Genomic DNA, 17,794 nt, shown 5'->3' with positions numbered 1-17,794 from the left:
AGTTTCTTGGGCAAAATGAGGCTATGTCTCTAGAGTTCTTTTATTTTTCAATGCCAACTCCCCTATGCAAGCTGAAGGTAAAAACCTCCATTGTTCTTGCCTCTTCCTCTGCCAACCACCCCTTCTCTCCAGCTCTTTTTTTCTTCTTTAGTCTCTTTCTATTAGCAGCCCCACCCAATGCCATACATTCCCTCAGAAGGGAACATTTTTTTCCCCTTCCAGTCATACCATCCTGCCCAGAAGTGGGAAAAGAGAATAAAAAAAAAATCCTACTACTCTCTATTAAAAAAAATAACATAGATGGTAAATATAATTGTTGGCATTCACTCTCAAGATATAGATACACATCCATTCTGACTGAAGGATTATATTGGCTTGTCTCTCACTAAATTCCCAATGCCAGATGTCAAGTCTAGAAATTCTGAGTCATGAGGGTGTCAGAGGGAGAGGGGAAGAGTGGAGATGGGTGTCACTGAACTCAGTGCCAAAGAGGACTATAAACCTGATGATAGCAAGCAGAAAACAGCTGCTTTCCTAAATATCCCCAATTAAAATAAAATATAGCCAGGTACCCTGGGAGAAAGAGGAAGTAGCTGCCTGAGGTTGCCCTATATTCTTCTAACTTTGTCTTATCTAATCAGGTTACATGTAAGAGAAAACAACAAAAGCACAGTCCTCTAGCTGGCTATTATGTAGCCTTTCAGCTACTCCACCCAGCTTTCCCTGTGGGTGAGAAGGAAACCGGGCTGTGCTGATGAATGTTTAACAACTAGCTCTCTAGAAAGAAAAGCACACCCACCACACACTTTCAATTTTAACATGTATTAATATTTTCTCCATCACTTTATTAACTCTAGACAATCAACAAAACAATAAATCGGTCCTTGATTTATAGCATTTGCCAATTTCTGAGGTGTAATTGCTCACACTGAAAATTTAACAAGCCCTTTGCTGGGTTGGTGTTGTCTCCAGCATATCCCTGGAAGAGAACATTACAATTTATGTATTGTAAGATAAGCCAAACCAGTGGCCAATCAGCTTCATATCGTGAGTGCTGACCACAGCAACAACTTTACTTGAACAGACCGTCCAGTTTTGGATGAAGAGGGTCCTACTCTCCTAGCTACAGATAAACTCCCCTTTAGTCCAGTCACATGGTCCATCACTTGCCCTTTAGCAGATATCTATGTCTCTGGTTCTGGTAACAGCTGACTGGGCCATCTCAATAATTAGTAGGGCTGTAGGAGGCATGGTATATTATAATAAAATCAAGGGCATGGTGGCGCACCCTTTGGTCCAAAACTACCTTTCTTATTCCTTTTTTACTTAGAGGAAGTGACCAGATATAAGGGAACATCCTAAATATTCTAGGTACATCTATGGTTGAAAAAACAGATAAATGTACAGGCTTCTCTTTAAGTCTTCTGTCTTTACATTTCTTCGTGTGCCTTACTTCTCCCAAACCTTTTCTCACTTTTCTCTGTCATTTCCAATCCATCCACTCCTTACTACCTTCCAAGGCAATCACCCCTACTCTGGTGACATTCTTCCTTCAATCTCAAATGAGTCATAAAGCACTTAGTACCAGGCACACAGTAGGTGCTTAAAAATGCTTATTGACTGACTTGATCTGTTGATCTAGTTCATTTTCTGCTGCCTACAAACATGTCAATGCTTTCCCCATCCACAAAAACCCCTTACCGGGTCCTACCATCCCTGTTAACCGTTGTCCTCTATCTCTCTTCTCCTCAGTCAAACTCAAAGAAGGTATCTCTACTCCATGCTTCTATTTGCTCTCTTCTCACTATCTTCTAACCCCCCTGAAATCTAGCTCCTGACCATAATTCAACTATAACTACTGTCTCTTTAATGATCTCATAATTGACAAATTGAATGGCTTTTTCTCAATCCTGACCTCAATACTCAATCTTAACCTTTCTGCATCATTTGCCACTAATAACCACCTTCTCCTCTTGCACATTTTTCCAGCTCCTGGAAGTTTCATTCTATTAGTTGGCATTCCACTCTTCCCACGTTATGTTAGCTACTGATTACATATTGCTTTCTGGGAACTCATTCTCTTACAAGTGGATGAGTCCCATTTAACATCTCCCTTCTTCAAAGTCTCTTTATGTGATTTTCCTCTTTCTTGGGTTTAGAATTGAGAAAAATTAATTTTAATGCTATATCATTTGATTATCCATATTAATTTGTAATATTCTCTTCTCTGTCAAAAGGCCATCTCTTACAGTTGCTTAAAAAGAAGCCCCTTTCCCCAACAGTCATTGCACTAAGTGTCTTCTCAAGGCATCTGCTTTTTAACTAGGTTGGTCTGGTCTGGGCCCTACCCAGCTGGGAACCTGAGTTTGGTTTATTCTATAAACAGGACCTAGCTTGGGTTAGATTTCCCTCCTTCCCACCTCCACCCAACCAGGAGGATGAGCTTCTGTCTTTGCTCCCTTCGTTAGAGTTTGGTCATAAAGGAAAAAATAAAACCAGAGAGAACCTGATGGGATGCCCAGATTGCTAGAGAGGGCTCAAAATTCATGACCAAGATTCATTCCTCAATTGACCTTGATGTAGAAATAACAGGTAGGGGCTGACTGCTCCCATCTTGATGAAGAAGTAACAAGGAGGGGCTGACTGCTCTTAGCTCACCATCTTATAAAACATCCATCAATCAGTGGTTGCTTTTACCATGTCAGGGGAGCTCTTAGTAACTTGCTGTCAGACAGACCTGTGTTTATGCTGGTACATGACTCTCCCTTGGCATCTTTGGTTATCAAGAGAGACCACTATCAATTTGTTGATTATTGGCTAGCCTAGTTAGTAAATTGATGATTAATACCTGGAAACTTTGGCTCTTGGAATTTTATTCATGACAGAATGACTTTTACCACATATTGAGACAGCATGGTAACAATAATACCTTAATTTGGAATGCGACATGAAACACACAGATAGTCTTCCAGGAACCAGAATCCTGAGAACCTTTATTCTCTTCATATCTTCACAAGTGCCCAGTGTTACCTTTAGACATTATTATGAGCTTCGGTTTTCTCACTTGTAAGATGATTTGATTGAACTAGATGACTGCTAAGGTTACTGGAAGCTATAACAATCTATGGTTCTTTAACAATATTATGAGTTTCATTTCCTCTGATGTCAAAGTACCTGCAGCCTGTCATTTATTGACTTCAAAAGTACTTTTAGGATCATAGGATCTTAGAATCCTAAAATTAAATGGGACCTGAGAGGCCATATAATCACACCCCTAACTTGAAGCAGGAAGGCTTGTCTGTAATATCCCTAATGAACAGTCATTCAACTTCTCCTTGATGACCAATGGTGAAGAAGAAACCCATTCCACTTTTGAACAACTCCATTGCTAGAATGTTTTTCCTTATATTTGTGCCCTAATCTCCTTCCCTGTAAGTTTCACCCATCCCTCAGAGTGCTGCCTTCTAGGCCCAAAAAGGGCAAGTTAAATCCCTTTTACACATAAGAATCAACTAAGTCTCCACCTGGCAATCCCTAACACCTACTGCTTCATTTCCCTGATGCCACTTACCTGCTTTCTGGGACTCAATTCAGTCACCTGCCCTACTTATGTTCAAATAGGTACCTTGGATAACAGATTCCATTAGACTCATGTGCTAATGGTACCTTGGTTCCATTTGTTCTTTTCCTTCATTCCTGCCCCACCCACCAAACACACACAAAAAGACTGGGCTCCTGGCTTCTGACTGAATTTTATATTTACTCCCCCTGTGTGCCCATCTTTCAAATAACCATCCCTTGGCTTTGTTCTAATATTCTGCCACCTGAAATTTGACTAAGACTGTGGGTTTATCCTACCTTATATTCATCCTGATTTTCTCCTTTTTAGTCTACTCCAGCCCTTGTTGGAAATCCATTTTCCTCATGAATTGTTCCCATTCTCATCATTTTTCTTGTTTACTTTCAAAGCATCATATTATCATCGTCACCATTGATAACATTTACATATTGCTTTAAGATTTACAAAGCAGTTATATATTGCATATAGGAGGAGAAGGAAGGAGGAAAAAGAAGGAAAGGAAAAAGAAGAGGGAAAAGGATAGGAAGAAGTGAAGTGGAGGAAGAAGAGGAGAAAATTTAGGCTCACAGAGGTCAAATTACTTACCTAAGGTCATGCAGGCAGTAAGTGGCATAGTTAGGTTTCACAACCAGATCCTCTAACTCAAAATCCAGAGCTCCTTCCACTGTAGAGACCCTATGTGCTTCAGCCAAGTAGAGAAAAAGAAGGGACTCTCAAATGCAAATAAACAATGCAATGAATTTTTTGGTCTGACACAGATGGCTGCCCTGATGTCTTTGTAGACTATTATTATATTTATGTGAAGAGGTTGAAATTGACTCACTTATTCCAAACCATCCACTGGGCCAGTTTTGAGTTTGGAAAGCAAATGAGCCTATTTTGTTTAGACTAGATTTGCTGGTAATGTGGGGTATTTTATAAGACTGGCTGGGGAGAATAATGATTTAGCTAAAATCTAAGAAATCGTTTTGTTTTTTAGGTTGTCCCAACTAGTCTTTACAAATCACAGGCTTCTATTTGAAATGACATAGACTGTGATGAGTGCTTGTGAAAAATCCTAATAAAATGGTCACTGTTTTGTTTGCTAGACCTGCTGATTTGAAAGCTCACATTCTTAGTAAGTAGCAGATGAACCAGAAACCTCTTTGTCTGAACATTCCCATAAAGCAGAAAGGATTCCTCAAGTGAAGTCTGTAAAACACACCAGAGTTTTGACTATGACCTCGTTGTTCCCTTTTTGGAACCCTAAAATAATTTCCAATTGCTTCTCTGTCAAATAAATGATCACACAAGATGCAATACTCGTAAAGCACTTGGCACATAGTAGGCACTGAATCTATGCTTATTCTCTCCCCTACTCTCTCTTCGCTTCTCCAATCAGATTAAAACTGACAAGCTACAGAATGCTCCATGATTGTTCTCCTTGCTTCTCTGAGCTTATCTTCTCCTGTACTACCTACAGAAGACCTGAAACTGAGCATCCCCTAGGGAGGAAACTTAGCTACCTTCCCCTTTATCCAACTCTGACCTTCATCTCTTCAACAAGTTCTGCTTAAGAGCCATCTCCTTCATAAAGTGTTTTTATGATCCTTACTTGACCACCCAATTTGATTCCACAAATATGTCTCCTATTATGCATTAAAACATAAAACAAACACATCTCTTTCTGTATTGAATATAAGTTCCTTGAAGACAGGGACTGTTTCCTTTTGGTCTTTCTTTCTCTAGTGCCCAGCACAATGATTGGCACACAGGAAACACTTATCAATTGATTACATAGGCATTTTTTTCTTGTCATTTCTGATACATATATTTATGTGCATTTCTTATTTTGTTCAATTTATCTCTGTATGTCCCAAGTTCCTTGAGAGCTGGGAATAGCTAACTTGCCTACCTTATAAATGCCCCCCCCACCTCTTCATACAGTGGGCATGCAATAAATGCTGAATAAACGCCTGATTCCTAGAGAAAAGGTTATATTTACAGAGAGCAATGTTATTTTGTGCAGAAAGAAAGAGAAAGCTCAGCAATGGAGATTGACTCTCTTCCTCTACATTTCCTACATCTTGAAATTGAGCCAGAGTGGTGGGAACCAATACCCCTAATTCTTCTTGAGGGGGAAATTTACTTAAAGTTAGTACCATTTTTGAGATGCCTATAAACTTTAAGATTCTGATATTCCATAACTACATAAATTCATTGATCATGAAAGCAGTGGGCTATTGTGGACAGAACCCTGGACTACCAAGTCAGGATACTTAACAAAATGTGTGACTGTGGTGAAGTCATTTAACCCTCTTTAGACCTGATCCGTGTGTTTACAGATTGGATTAAATGATCTCTCAGATTTCTTATAATTCTAAACTTCCATGATTTTACATATTAGGACCTTACCAATATGTAATTACTAAAAACGGAGTTCCTCATCCAAAGCACTGATGGAAATAGTGCCTCACATATAGTAGGTGCTTTTAAAGTGCTTATTAACTAATTGGCTCCCACTGTTACTAGGGGAGATATCACAGGAACACAGTCAAAGACCTGAAACTGGAAGAAAACTTAGAGAACATCCAATCAAAACCTTATTTTACAAATATGGAAGCTGAGGCCTGGGGAGGTGAGGTGATTTTCCCAAGGTCACACAGGCAGTAAGTACCAGAGTTGATATCTGAACCAGACCTATTACTCTTTCCCCTCTTCTCTGTTGCCTTTATTCTGAGGTATTATAAACAGAAGGTACCCTAATGTAGCATTTGGGGTCACCTTAGATGTTTTTCAGACATTGGACATTCCAGATGGCCTGAGAGCCATCCTTTCCACTCCTCATTGAAAGACAACTGCCTGACTTCTACAGAAAGACTTCTATTGACAGAAAGCCAAGTTATTCTGTGTAGAAAGAAACAGAACCTTCAAGAGTGGAGAGTGACAGAAGACCTATCTTGAAAAAAGACAGGTCCCCATGTTTTGTCTCCAGCAGAATGTAAACTTCTTGTGGGAAGAGTGTGTTTCATCTTTGTCTTCAAGTCCCCAACACCGAGCAGAGCGTCTTTTTTTTACATAATAGGTATTTAATAAATGTACATTGAGTTGAATTTTCCCTACAGAGTGGTGCAAATGCCTTATGATCCATGATCCCTTTGCCTTTCACTCTCCATACAGCTTGGCTGAATGTTAGGGCATTTATTTCCCCATGGCATGTCTAGCCCTGAACTGCATTTTCACCTATCAGATTTCCATTCCTTCTACCGTTGAAGGTGCCAAGGTGATGCTAGCTGCTTCCTGTTTTGTTTCTCAGATTTGCTGCCTACATTGGCACTCAATTCAGTATTTTTCTGGCCTGTCTGCGATCAGCTGGCATTTTAATAGCCTGATCCTATTCCAGTGCCAGTTTTCATTTTGGTGTCTGCTTGGGTGCCAGTGAAAGCTCTGTCCCCACTGTTTCTAATTTTCTTTCTCTTCTCTCTCCCCACCTCCCTGCCATCTGCTATGTAAAAGTACAACATTCACTTCTAGATACTTTCCCCTTTGTTTCAATACTGCTCCCTTGATGAATGATTTTCAATCCAGATATTTTCTTGTACCCTCTCCCCTCACAGAATTTTGCCACATCACATACTATTTCTTCTGACCCTGAATTTAATATTCTGCTTTCTTATGCAAACTGATAGTTCATTGAGTGGGAATATTTTCTAGTAAGTCAGTTGATACATATTTATTAAGTTTACTATGTGTCAGGTAATGTTGTAAGTCCTGGGGACACAATGAAAGGTAACAGGAACAAGAGAGTCGTTGTTCCCAAGGAAAATACTTTTTGATGGGGGGAGGGGAGAAATAAACATCTAAGCATATAAGAGTTATATAGATCATAGAATAGTAATCTGCAAGGGAAACTGAGTAGTTTCTCCTAGAATAGGACTTACAGGTAAGAGTTCAGCTTATTCTTGAAGGATGTCAGTAAAACTAAGAGCCAGAAGTTGAGGACACAAAGCATTCCAGGCATAGGAGACAGACAATGTAGAGACAGAATGGCATGATCCAGGGGCTGCAAATAGGTCAGTGTAGCTGGATTGCAGAGTACCTGGAAGGGAATAAGGTATAAGAGGTCTTTTCTAGCAGAGAATCACAGAATTTCAGAGTTAGAAGGGACTTTAGTGATCATTTTGTCCATCTCAGACCTTAAAACCTGAAAAGTCAATACAAATTCACACCCTGGAACAAATCCAGCTTTTATGCAAGGGAGATATGGAAGCTTTTGTTGTTGTTCAAGCTTTTCAGTGGTGTCTGACTGTTCATGATCCCCATTTGAGATTTTCTTAGCAAAGACACTGGAGTGGTTTGCCATTTACTTCTCCAGCTCGTTTTATAGATGAGGAAACTGAGGCAAACAGGGAGAAGTGACTTGCCCAGGGTCACACAGCTAGTGTTGGATGCCAGATTTGAACTTATAAAGGTGAGCCAACATCATCCACTAAAAATTCATGGTACAGAACTTCATCTGGGTCCTTGCTGCTGTTTGATAATCCTGTTCCACCCTTATCTCAATCCATATAATTTCTGTTCCAATACTTTTATTTTTCTCATTTCCTGTCTACTGACTTTCCTATTGTTCACACACTTAAAATAGATGACTCAGACTCTTACTTCACCAAAAAGACTGAAGTCATTACACATAGGCTCCATTAACCCTCTTCCTCCAATCCACAATCCTTCTTTCATTATAACCCATTCTTTCCAACCTCCTTCAGGTTGCAGAGGAAGTAAATGCTCTATTCCTTGTTTAGACTAATCCTTTCATCTGCATCCATGATTCTATCCCCTCCTGACTCTTCCAGGATATCGCTATAGCATTTTGGGGAAGGGGCAATCAATGTCAAGTGACTCGCCCACGGTCACACAGCTAGTAAGTGTCTGAAGCCAAATTTGAACTTAGCTCTTCCTGACTCCAGGACTGGTTCTTTTTCCACTGCACCACCTAGCCGTCCCTTACAGGATGCTGAGTTTTTCCTATTAGGGCTTTCCTGGGGGCATGTGGAGAAGTCAGGGAAATCCCAGAGAAGTGCAGCTAGTTGAAATTGCTTCTTTCTTGACTTTTACTGGTTCCTCATCTTTCCTGGTTCTCTTCTCTCTCTATACTCTGCTTAGAGGTAGCTAGGCGGCATGATGGATAGCTTAGCACAGTGCTTGGCACTGTTGTTGTTGTTGAGTTGTGTTCTACTCTTCATGACCCCATTTGGGGTTTTCTTGGCAAAGATACTAGAGTGGTTTGCCATTTCCTTCTCTGGGTCATTTTACAGATGAGGAAACTGAAGTGAACAGTGTTCAGTGACTTGCCCAAGTAGTAAGTGTCTGAGGCTGGATTTGAACTCATGAACGTGAGCCTTTCTGATTCCTAGCCCATGGCTCTATCCACTGTGCCGTCAAGCTGCCCTGCTTGGCACATAGTAGGCTTTTAATAAATGTTTCTTGATGGATTGATTCATTCCTTCATTTGATGGAGCACTGGGCCTGAAGTCATGAATTCTGAGTTCAAATTTGGCCTCAGACACTATCTGTGTGATGTTAGGCAAGTCACAACCTCTGGTTGCCTGAGTTTCCTCACCTATAAATTGGGAATAATAAGAGGACCCACTTCCCAGGGTTGCTGTGAGACCTAAAATGAGGTAATATTTTTAAAGTGCTTAGTGCAGTGCCTGGCACATGATAGATACTTAATAAATGTTTATTTTCTTCCTTCCTTAACTATTTCAATCATTCCCATGACTTTAACTGCCACCTCAACCATATGACTAACAAATAAGTACCTATAATCTTGACCTCTCTTTAGAGCTCTAGGTCAGATCCACCTATTTAATGGACTTCATGATTCATCATCTCTCCATATACACCACTGGTATCTCCAAACTCAGCACTTCCCTAACAGAGTTTACTTACTCCCCTCTTACTCCTTAAGTTTGTTCCTTCTGACAATAGTACCACCATTCACACAGTTTCTCTTAAAAACAAATCTTGAGGTTAAATTTAATTATTCCCTTCTTCTCACCTTCCGTGTCCAATCATCCAATTACTGATTCAACTTCTAGAACATTTCTCAATCAAATCTCTCTTTTTTATACTCACTGCTACCACCCTAGAAGAGACCCGCATTACCAACCATCAATGCTATTTTGTTTGATTACAATTTTTATTGATTTTTAAATTTCACATTAATTTGCCAATATACTCCTTCCTTATCTCCTAACTAAAGGGGCATTCCTTGTACCAAAGAATGGAAATGAAAGAGTTCAGTGAAGTTAACCAACACATTTACCTAGTCTGACAGTATCTACAACATTCTACACTCATGACCTCTGGAAAGGAGGGATGTAGGGAAAATTCTCATGTCTCCTCAGGGCCAAGCTTGGTTATTGTCATTGTTTGAGAGCATTCAGGTTCTTTGTTGTTACTGTTCTTTCTCTTTCTATTGTTGTAGTCATGTACATTTATTTGCTGGTTCTGATTTCTTCACTCTTTATTAGTTCATATATCTTCTCATGCTTCTCTGAGCTCTTGATGGTCATCATTTCTTACAAAGTGGTGACAATTCATTACTATCAGGTATTTAGCCATTTCCCAGTCAACAGACAAATGCTTGTTTCCACTTATTTGCTACTACCAAAAGTACTACTATAAATAGTCTGGTGTACATGAGTCCTTGATCTTTGTTTCAGTTGTTCTTAAATCTTGTTATTAATCTCTTTAGGTTGTAGGCCTAGCAGTGAATCAAAGGGCATTGGCATTTTAATCACTTCCTTTGAAGAATTCCAAATTGCCTCCCTAAATGATTGGACCAGTTCACAGACCCACCAAAAGTGTACTAATGTATCAAATGACATTGACAATTCCCATCTTTTTTCACCTTGGCTAAGTTTCTGGCCCACAAGACTATTGCAATAGAGCTGAAACAATTCTTATGTGTCTCCACTACCTACCTACCCTCTCTGTCCTTAAAAATTCCATCTGTAAAATGGGCATAACAACAGGACCTACTTCCCAGGGTTGTTGTGAGGATCAAATTGAGATAATAATTGTAAAGTGCCTGGCAATTATTATTATCATTTATTATATTTTTTCTTTTATTTAGGTCTGGCCATCTCTCTGCTCAAACATGTTCCAAGTGATTTTTGTTTTTGCTTTTCCTCATGAAGAAAATGGAAGCTACACTTCCAAGTACTCAGTTTCCCCAAATGTACTACCATCCTACCTTCGAAGTTTTATTTCATATTATTATCCTCAATGCATTTTATACTCTGGCCAAGCTGCAATATTCCATTTCCTGAATGTGCTGTGGCTTCCATCTTCTTCCATGCCTTTGCTCACACTACCCGCTAGATCTGGGATTCCCTGATTCTCCCTTCCTATTTGTTGAATTCCTGTTTATCTTTTAAAACTTACATTAAATACTGTGCTCTCTGTGACCTGATACTGCATTTTATTTTGAAACTTTTTAATACACTCATCCTCTAATATTATATATGAGGCAGCTAGGTGGCACAGTGGATATAGCATAAGGTCTAGAGTCGGGAAGACCTAAGTTCAAATCTAGCCTTGGACACCTACAAGTTTTGAGACCCTGGACAAGTCACTTAATATTAGTTTTGTCAACAGTAAAATGGGAATCATAATAGCACATACCTTACAGGATCAAATGAGATATTTGTAAAGTATTTAGCATAGCACATAACAAGCTTAATAAATGCTTGTTCTCTCTAGCTTATATTTGTGATTATGTCATCCTCCTATTACACTTTTACCTATAAAGGCAAGACTGTGTCTTATCTAAACATTTTTTAAATCTCTCCAAGGACTTAGATAGTGGCACACTCTAGGTACTTAATAAATGTTGGTTGAGTGAATGAATGAATGAACTAATGAATTGTTTTAGCACTGAAGATTGGGCAGGTTGATGATGGAGGACATCAAGGATGGGGAATTTGTCTTGGCCAGAGTAAGAATAATCTGGTAGATGGCAGAATAAAGAAACCTCTGCAGCTGAGTTCTTCAAACATTTGCCTCCATTTAACTTTAAGATACAACATCAAATGATTTAGACACAAAGGGTCACTCCATAAGCAAATTAGAAGAGCAAGGAATCATCTACCTATCAGATCTATGGAGAAGGGAAGAATTCATAAACAAACAAGAGATAGAGAGCATTACAAAATGTAAAATAGGTAATTTTGATCATATAAAATTAAAATTCTTTTGCAGAAGCAAAACCAATGCAACCTAGATTAGAAGGAAAGCAGAAAACTGGGAAACAATGTTTACAGCAAGTGTCTCTGATAAAGGTCTCATTTCTCAAATATATAGAGAACTGAGTCAAATTTATAAGAATACAAGCCATTCCTCAATTGATAAATGGTCAAAGGATATGAACAGGCAGTTTTCATATGAGGAAATCAAAGCTATTTATAAGCACATGAAGAAGTGTTCTAAGTCATTTTTGATTAGAGGAATACAAACTAAAACAACTCTGAGGTACCACTTCACATCTGTCAGACTGGCTAATATGACAAAAAAGGAACACGATGAATGTTGGAGAGGATATGGGAAAATTAGAACACTAATGCATTGTTGGTGGAGTCATCAACTGATCTAACCATTCTAGAGAACAATTTGGAACTATACCAAATAAGCAACCAAGTTATTCATACTCTTTGATCTAGAATACCACTACTAGGTCTGTGTCCCAAAGAGATCATAAAAAAGGCAAAGGGACCTACATATGCAAAAAACATTTATAGAAGCCCTTTTCATTGTGGGAAAATATTGGAAATTGAGGGAATGCCCATCAAGTGGAGAATGGCTGAACAAGCTGTGGTATATGAATATAATGGAATACTACTGTGAAATAAGAAATGATGAACAAGCAGATTTCAGAAAAACCTGGAAAGACTTGTACAAACTGATGCAAAGTGAAATGAGCAGAGCCAGGGGAAAACATTATACACAGTATCAGCAACATCATGTGATGATCAGCTATAAATGACTCGGTTCTTCTCAGCAACACAGTGATCCAAGACAAGTACAAAGGATTCCTGAAGAAAAATGCTGTCCAAATCCAGATAAAGAACTGATTGACTCTGAATGCTGATCAAAGCATACTTTTTTCATGTTTTTTCCCCTTTTGATCTGTTTCTTCTTTCACAATTGTGGCTAATACAGAAATATGTTTTACATGATAACACATGTATAACCTATGTCAAATTGCCTACCATTTCAGGAAGAGGGGAGGGGAGGGAGGGAAGGAGAAAAATTTGGAACTCAAAATCTTGTAAAAACAATTGGTAAAAATTGTCTTGGCATATAATTGGGAAAAATAAAATACTATTTAAAAATTAAAAAAGAAGAGGTGAATAAAAAATATGTCAAATTGAATTCTAGAGTGGCAAGACCAACAGGGTGAGACTTTTCCCCAACCAAGACAATACAGCAGGTCAGAGGGAAAAATCTGTGATACTGGGATGGGGCTAGTCTAGAGTGAATGTGGCAGGAATACTAGCAACTGACATTGGAGGTAGCTGTGACAGTGGTAGATGTAGCTTTGGGAGCTCTTAGCCTAAGACAGTAAGGGCACTAAGCAACTGGTCAGAAAGAGATTACAGGGTACCTTGTTGCTGCCAATAGGTGAAGAACATAGTACTGTTTGAGGCTTCATTATTCATACCCACTTCCCAATTGCAATTCCAGAACAGAAAGGAACTGTTTTAGTCACAAGGGAGCAGAGGTCCAAAAGAGCACTTGTGTTTGCAAGGAATCAGGGACCCTTCCAGAGCAAGGATCAGAGGGCAGACCAGAAGAGAAGTGACTACATCTCTCCTCAGATCACAACACCTTGGAAGCATCAAAACTTCCAAACTCCTCCCCCTAACGATCTCTGAAAATAGCAACTTGAAAAAGCCTGAGGTTTTAAACAGTGCCTCCCCAGCCTTCCCAAATAAGCAGAGTTGAAATTTTATATAAAGTTCGAAGTCAAGAATTAGCCTGAAAAAATGAACAAACTCAAAGAAGAAGAAGAAGAAGAAGAAGAAGAAGAAGAAGAAGAAGAAGAAGAAGAACCTGATGATAAACAGCTACTATGGTGATAGGTAAGATCAAAACACAAATTCAGGGGCAGCTAGGTGGCACAGTGAGTAGAGCACCAGCCCTGAAGTCAGGAGGACCTGAGTTCAAATGTGGCCTCAAACACTTGACACATTCACTAGCTGTGTGACCTTGGGCAAGTCACTTAACCCCAATTGTCCTACCTTACCGTTTCCAAAAACAAAACAAAACAAAACAAAACCCACCCACAAACTCAGAAGAAAACAATGTCAAAATAGCTACAAGCAAAGCAGCAAAGAAAAATGCAAACTGGAATAAGCATATCAAGAATTCCCAGAGGAGCTGAAAATGATTTTTAAAATCAAATAAAAGCAGTAAAGGGAAAATTGGAGAAAAATGAGAATGATGCAAGAAAACTATGAAAAGACAATTAACAGCTTATAAAAGAGGCATAATTTTTTTAAAAAAAATAACAGCTTAAAAATGGAATTGGCTTAATGGTAAAAAAAAAAAAAAGCAAAAGCACAAAAATATGGAAGAAAATGATTCCTTAAAAAAAGCAGAATTGATTAAATGGGGAAAAAAAGAGGTACAAAATCTCACTGAAGAAAATAATTCTTTAAAAATTAGAATTGGGTAAGTGTAAGCAAATCACTCTACAATAGGGGTGGGGAACCTGTGGCCTTGGGTCCAAATGTGTCCCTCTATGTTCTCAAAAGTGGCCTTTTGACTGAGTTCAAGTTTTACAGAACATATCCATTTTATTAATGGCATATGTTTTGTGAAGTTTGGATACAGTCAAAGGGCCACCTTGAGGACCTAGAGAGCCACATGTGGCCTTGATGCTGCAGATTCCCCACCCTTGCTCTAAGAGATATCAAGAAACAATAAAACAAAGTCAAAATAATTTTAAAAATTAGAAGAAAATACCTCCTCAGAAAAACAACTGACCCTGAAAATAGATTGAAAATAGATAATTTAATATTTATTTATTTAATAATTATTGAACTGCTTATAGCCATGATCAAAGAAACAACCTAAACAATATATTTTAAGAAATTACAGGGGCAGCTAGATGGCGCAGTGAGTAGAGCACCGACCCTGGAGTCAGGAGTACCTGAGTTCAAATCCGGCCTCAGACACTTGACATACTTACTAGCTGTGTGACCTTGAGCAAGTCACTTAACCCCAATTGTCCTGCCTTCTCCTCTCAAAAAAAAATTTAAAAAATTAAAGAAATTATAAAGGAAAAGTGCTTTGATATCCTAGAAACAGAGGGTAAAATTGAAATTGAAAGAATTCATTTATAACCTCTTAAAATGGAAAATTTCAAAATGAAAACTAAGGAACATAACAGCCAAATTCCAGTGCTCTCAGGTCAAAAGAAAAAAAATATTACAAGTAGCCAGAAAGAAACCATTTAAATACCATGGAGACACAGTTAGCATCACATAAGATTTAGCAGCTACATATTAGGGGAGTAGAGGGCTTGGAAGATGATATTCTAGAAAGCAAAAGGACTAGAATAACAATTAAGAATAACCTACCAGCAAAATTGAGTATAATGCTTTGGGGAGATATTTAATGAAATAGAGGACTTTCAAACATTTTTGATGAAAAGATTGGAGATGAACAGTAAATCTGAGTTTCAAATACAACACTCAAAGAAAGCATTGAAAGGTAAACATGAAAGAGAAATCATAAAGGACTCAATAAGGGTCAACTGCGTACATTCCTATGTGGGAAGATAATACATGAAACTCCTAAGAACTTTATGACTTTTGGGCTAGTTAGGAGGAGTCTACAAAGATAGAGGGCACCAATGTAAGTCTATAAAATTGACTGATTTTTTTAAATAGAGGGCTGAGAAAGAGAGATGTACTGGGATAAGGGAGGAGAGGAAGAATGGGTAAAATTATCTCACGTAAAAGAGATATGCAAAGAAGACCTTTTTTAAATGGAAAGAAAAATAAAGAAAGGGAGCAAGTAATGCTTGGACCTCACTCTCATCTGAACCGGCTCAAAGAGGAGATAGATAGATAGATAGATAGATAGATAGATAGATAGATAGATAGAGATAGATAGATAAATGCTCACAGTTGAATGTAGAAATCTGTTTTAGCCAGCAGTGAAGTAGGAAGTGAAGGGGATAAGAAAACCAAAATTTACAGAAAAGCAGAAATATTAAATGTACCCTTTCAAACCATAATGCAAAAACCTCCACCATTCAATAAAAGGCTATGGAAGCATAGATTATAAATGAATTGGAAACTAAGTACTCTAAAGAATAAGTGTGACTATGTGAATCACAACAAATTGTGGCAAGTCCTCAAAGAGATAGGAGTACCCCATCATCTTACTTGTTTCCTGAGGAACCTGTATGTGAGTCAAGAAGCAAAAAATAGAACTGAATGTGAAACAACTGATAGGTCCAAGATTGGGAAAAGAGTATGGCAAGGCTGTATATTGCCACCTTGTTTCTTTAACTTATATGTAGAGTACATCATGTGAAGTGCCATGCTGGATGACTCAAAAGTCAGAATTAAGGCTGCTGGGAGAAATATTAACAATCTCAGATATGTAGACAATACCACTCTGGTGGCAGAAAATGAAGAAAAATTAAGAAGCCTCTTGATAAAAGTGAAAGAAGAGAGTATAAAAGATGGCTTGATGCTTACCAATAAAAAAATATTAAAAAAAAAAACTTAAGATAATGAGATCTGGTTCCATTATTTCTTGGCAAATAGAGAAAGAAGAAATGGGAAGAGTGTCAGATTTTATATTCTTGAGCTCAAAGATCAGTGCAGATGGTGACTATAGCCATAAAATTAAAAAGACTCTTGCTCCTGGAAGGAAAGTCATGTTAAATTTTGACAGCATACTAAAATCATAGATATTATCTTTCTGATAGAGAACTGTATAGTCAAAAGAGTGGTAATGTATGGCTTTGAGGGTTGGTCTATAAGGAAAGTTGAGTGTGGCAGAATTGATATTTTTGAATTGTGGTCCTGAAGAAGAGTTTTGAGAGCTCCTTAGACAGCAAGGAGATCAAGTCAGTCAATACTTGAAGAACAAACTCTGACTATTCATTGGAAGGACAAATATTGACAGTGAAGCTTAAATATTTTGGCTACATAATGAGAAGACAGGTCTCTTTGGAAAAGACTCTGTTGTTGAGAAAGATTGAAAGCAAAAAAGTTGAAGAAGAAGAAGAAGAAGAAGAAGAAGAAGAAGAAGAAGAAGAAGACAGAAGAGGATAAGATGTATAGTGACACTGAAGTGATGAACATGAACTTGGACAGATTTTCAGAGGTAGTGGAGAACAGACGAGCATGGCATGCTATGGTCCATGGAGTCACAAAGAATTGTACACAACTGGACTATTGAACAGCAATGCGTTAATCAAAGAAAAAAATCATTAAAAATTAATGATTTCATCGAAGATAGTGATAACAATGAGTCAACATACCAAAACTTGTGGGATGCAGCCAAAACAATGCTCAGGGAAAATTTATATTTCTAAATGCATGCATCAATAAAAGAGAGAAAGAACAGATCAATAAATTGGGTATGCAAAAACTGAAAAGTAATTAAAATAATCAATTAAACATCAATATGGAAATCCTGAAATTCAAGGGAGAAATTAACAAACTTGACAGTATGAAAACCATTGAGCTAATAAATAAAATGAGGAGGTGGTTTTATGGAAAAAAATAAAATAAACCATTGATTAATTTTATTTTTCAAAAGAAAGAACAAAAACAAATACCAGTATCAAAAATGAAAATGGTGAATTGACCACCAATGAAGATGAAATTAAGGCAATTTTAGGAGCTATTTTGTCCAATTATATGCCACTAAAACTGCAGATAGAAGTGAAATGAATGAATATTTACAAAGATACTAGTTGCCCATGTTAACTGATGAGGAAGTAAAATACTTAATTTTATTTTAGAAAAAGAAATTGAACAAGCCATAAATGAGCTCCCTAAGATAAAAATCCCCAGGGCCAGATGGATTCACAAGGAAATTTTACCAAACATTTAAGGAACAATTAATATTAATGCTACATAAACTATTTGAAAAAATAGGTAAAAGAATCCTGCCATGTTTCTTTTATGACACAAATAC

The sequence above is a fragment of the Trichosurus vulpecula genome, chromosome 4 (assembly GCF_011100635.1).
Source record: "Trichosurus vulpecula isolate mTriVul1 chromosome 4, mTriVul1.pri, whole genome shotgun sequence".
Taxonomy (NCBI): domain Eukaryota; kingdom Metazoa; phylum Chordata; class Mammalia; order Diprotodontia; family Phalangeridae; genus Trichosurus; species Trichosurus vulpecula.
The sequence above is the reverse complement of the archived record's forward strand: the minus strand, read 5'-3'. Positions refer to the sequence as shown.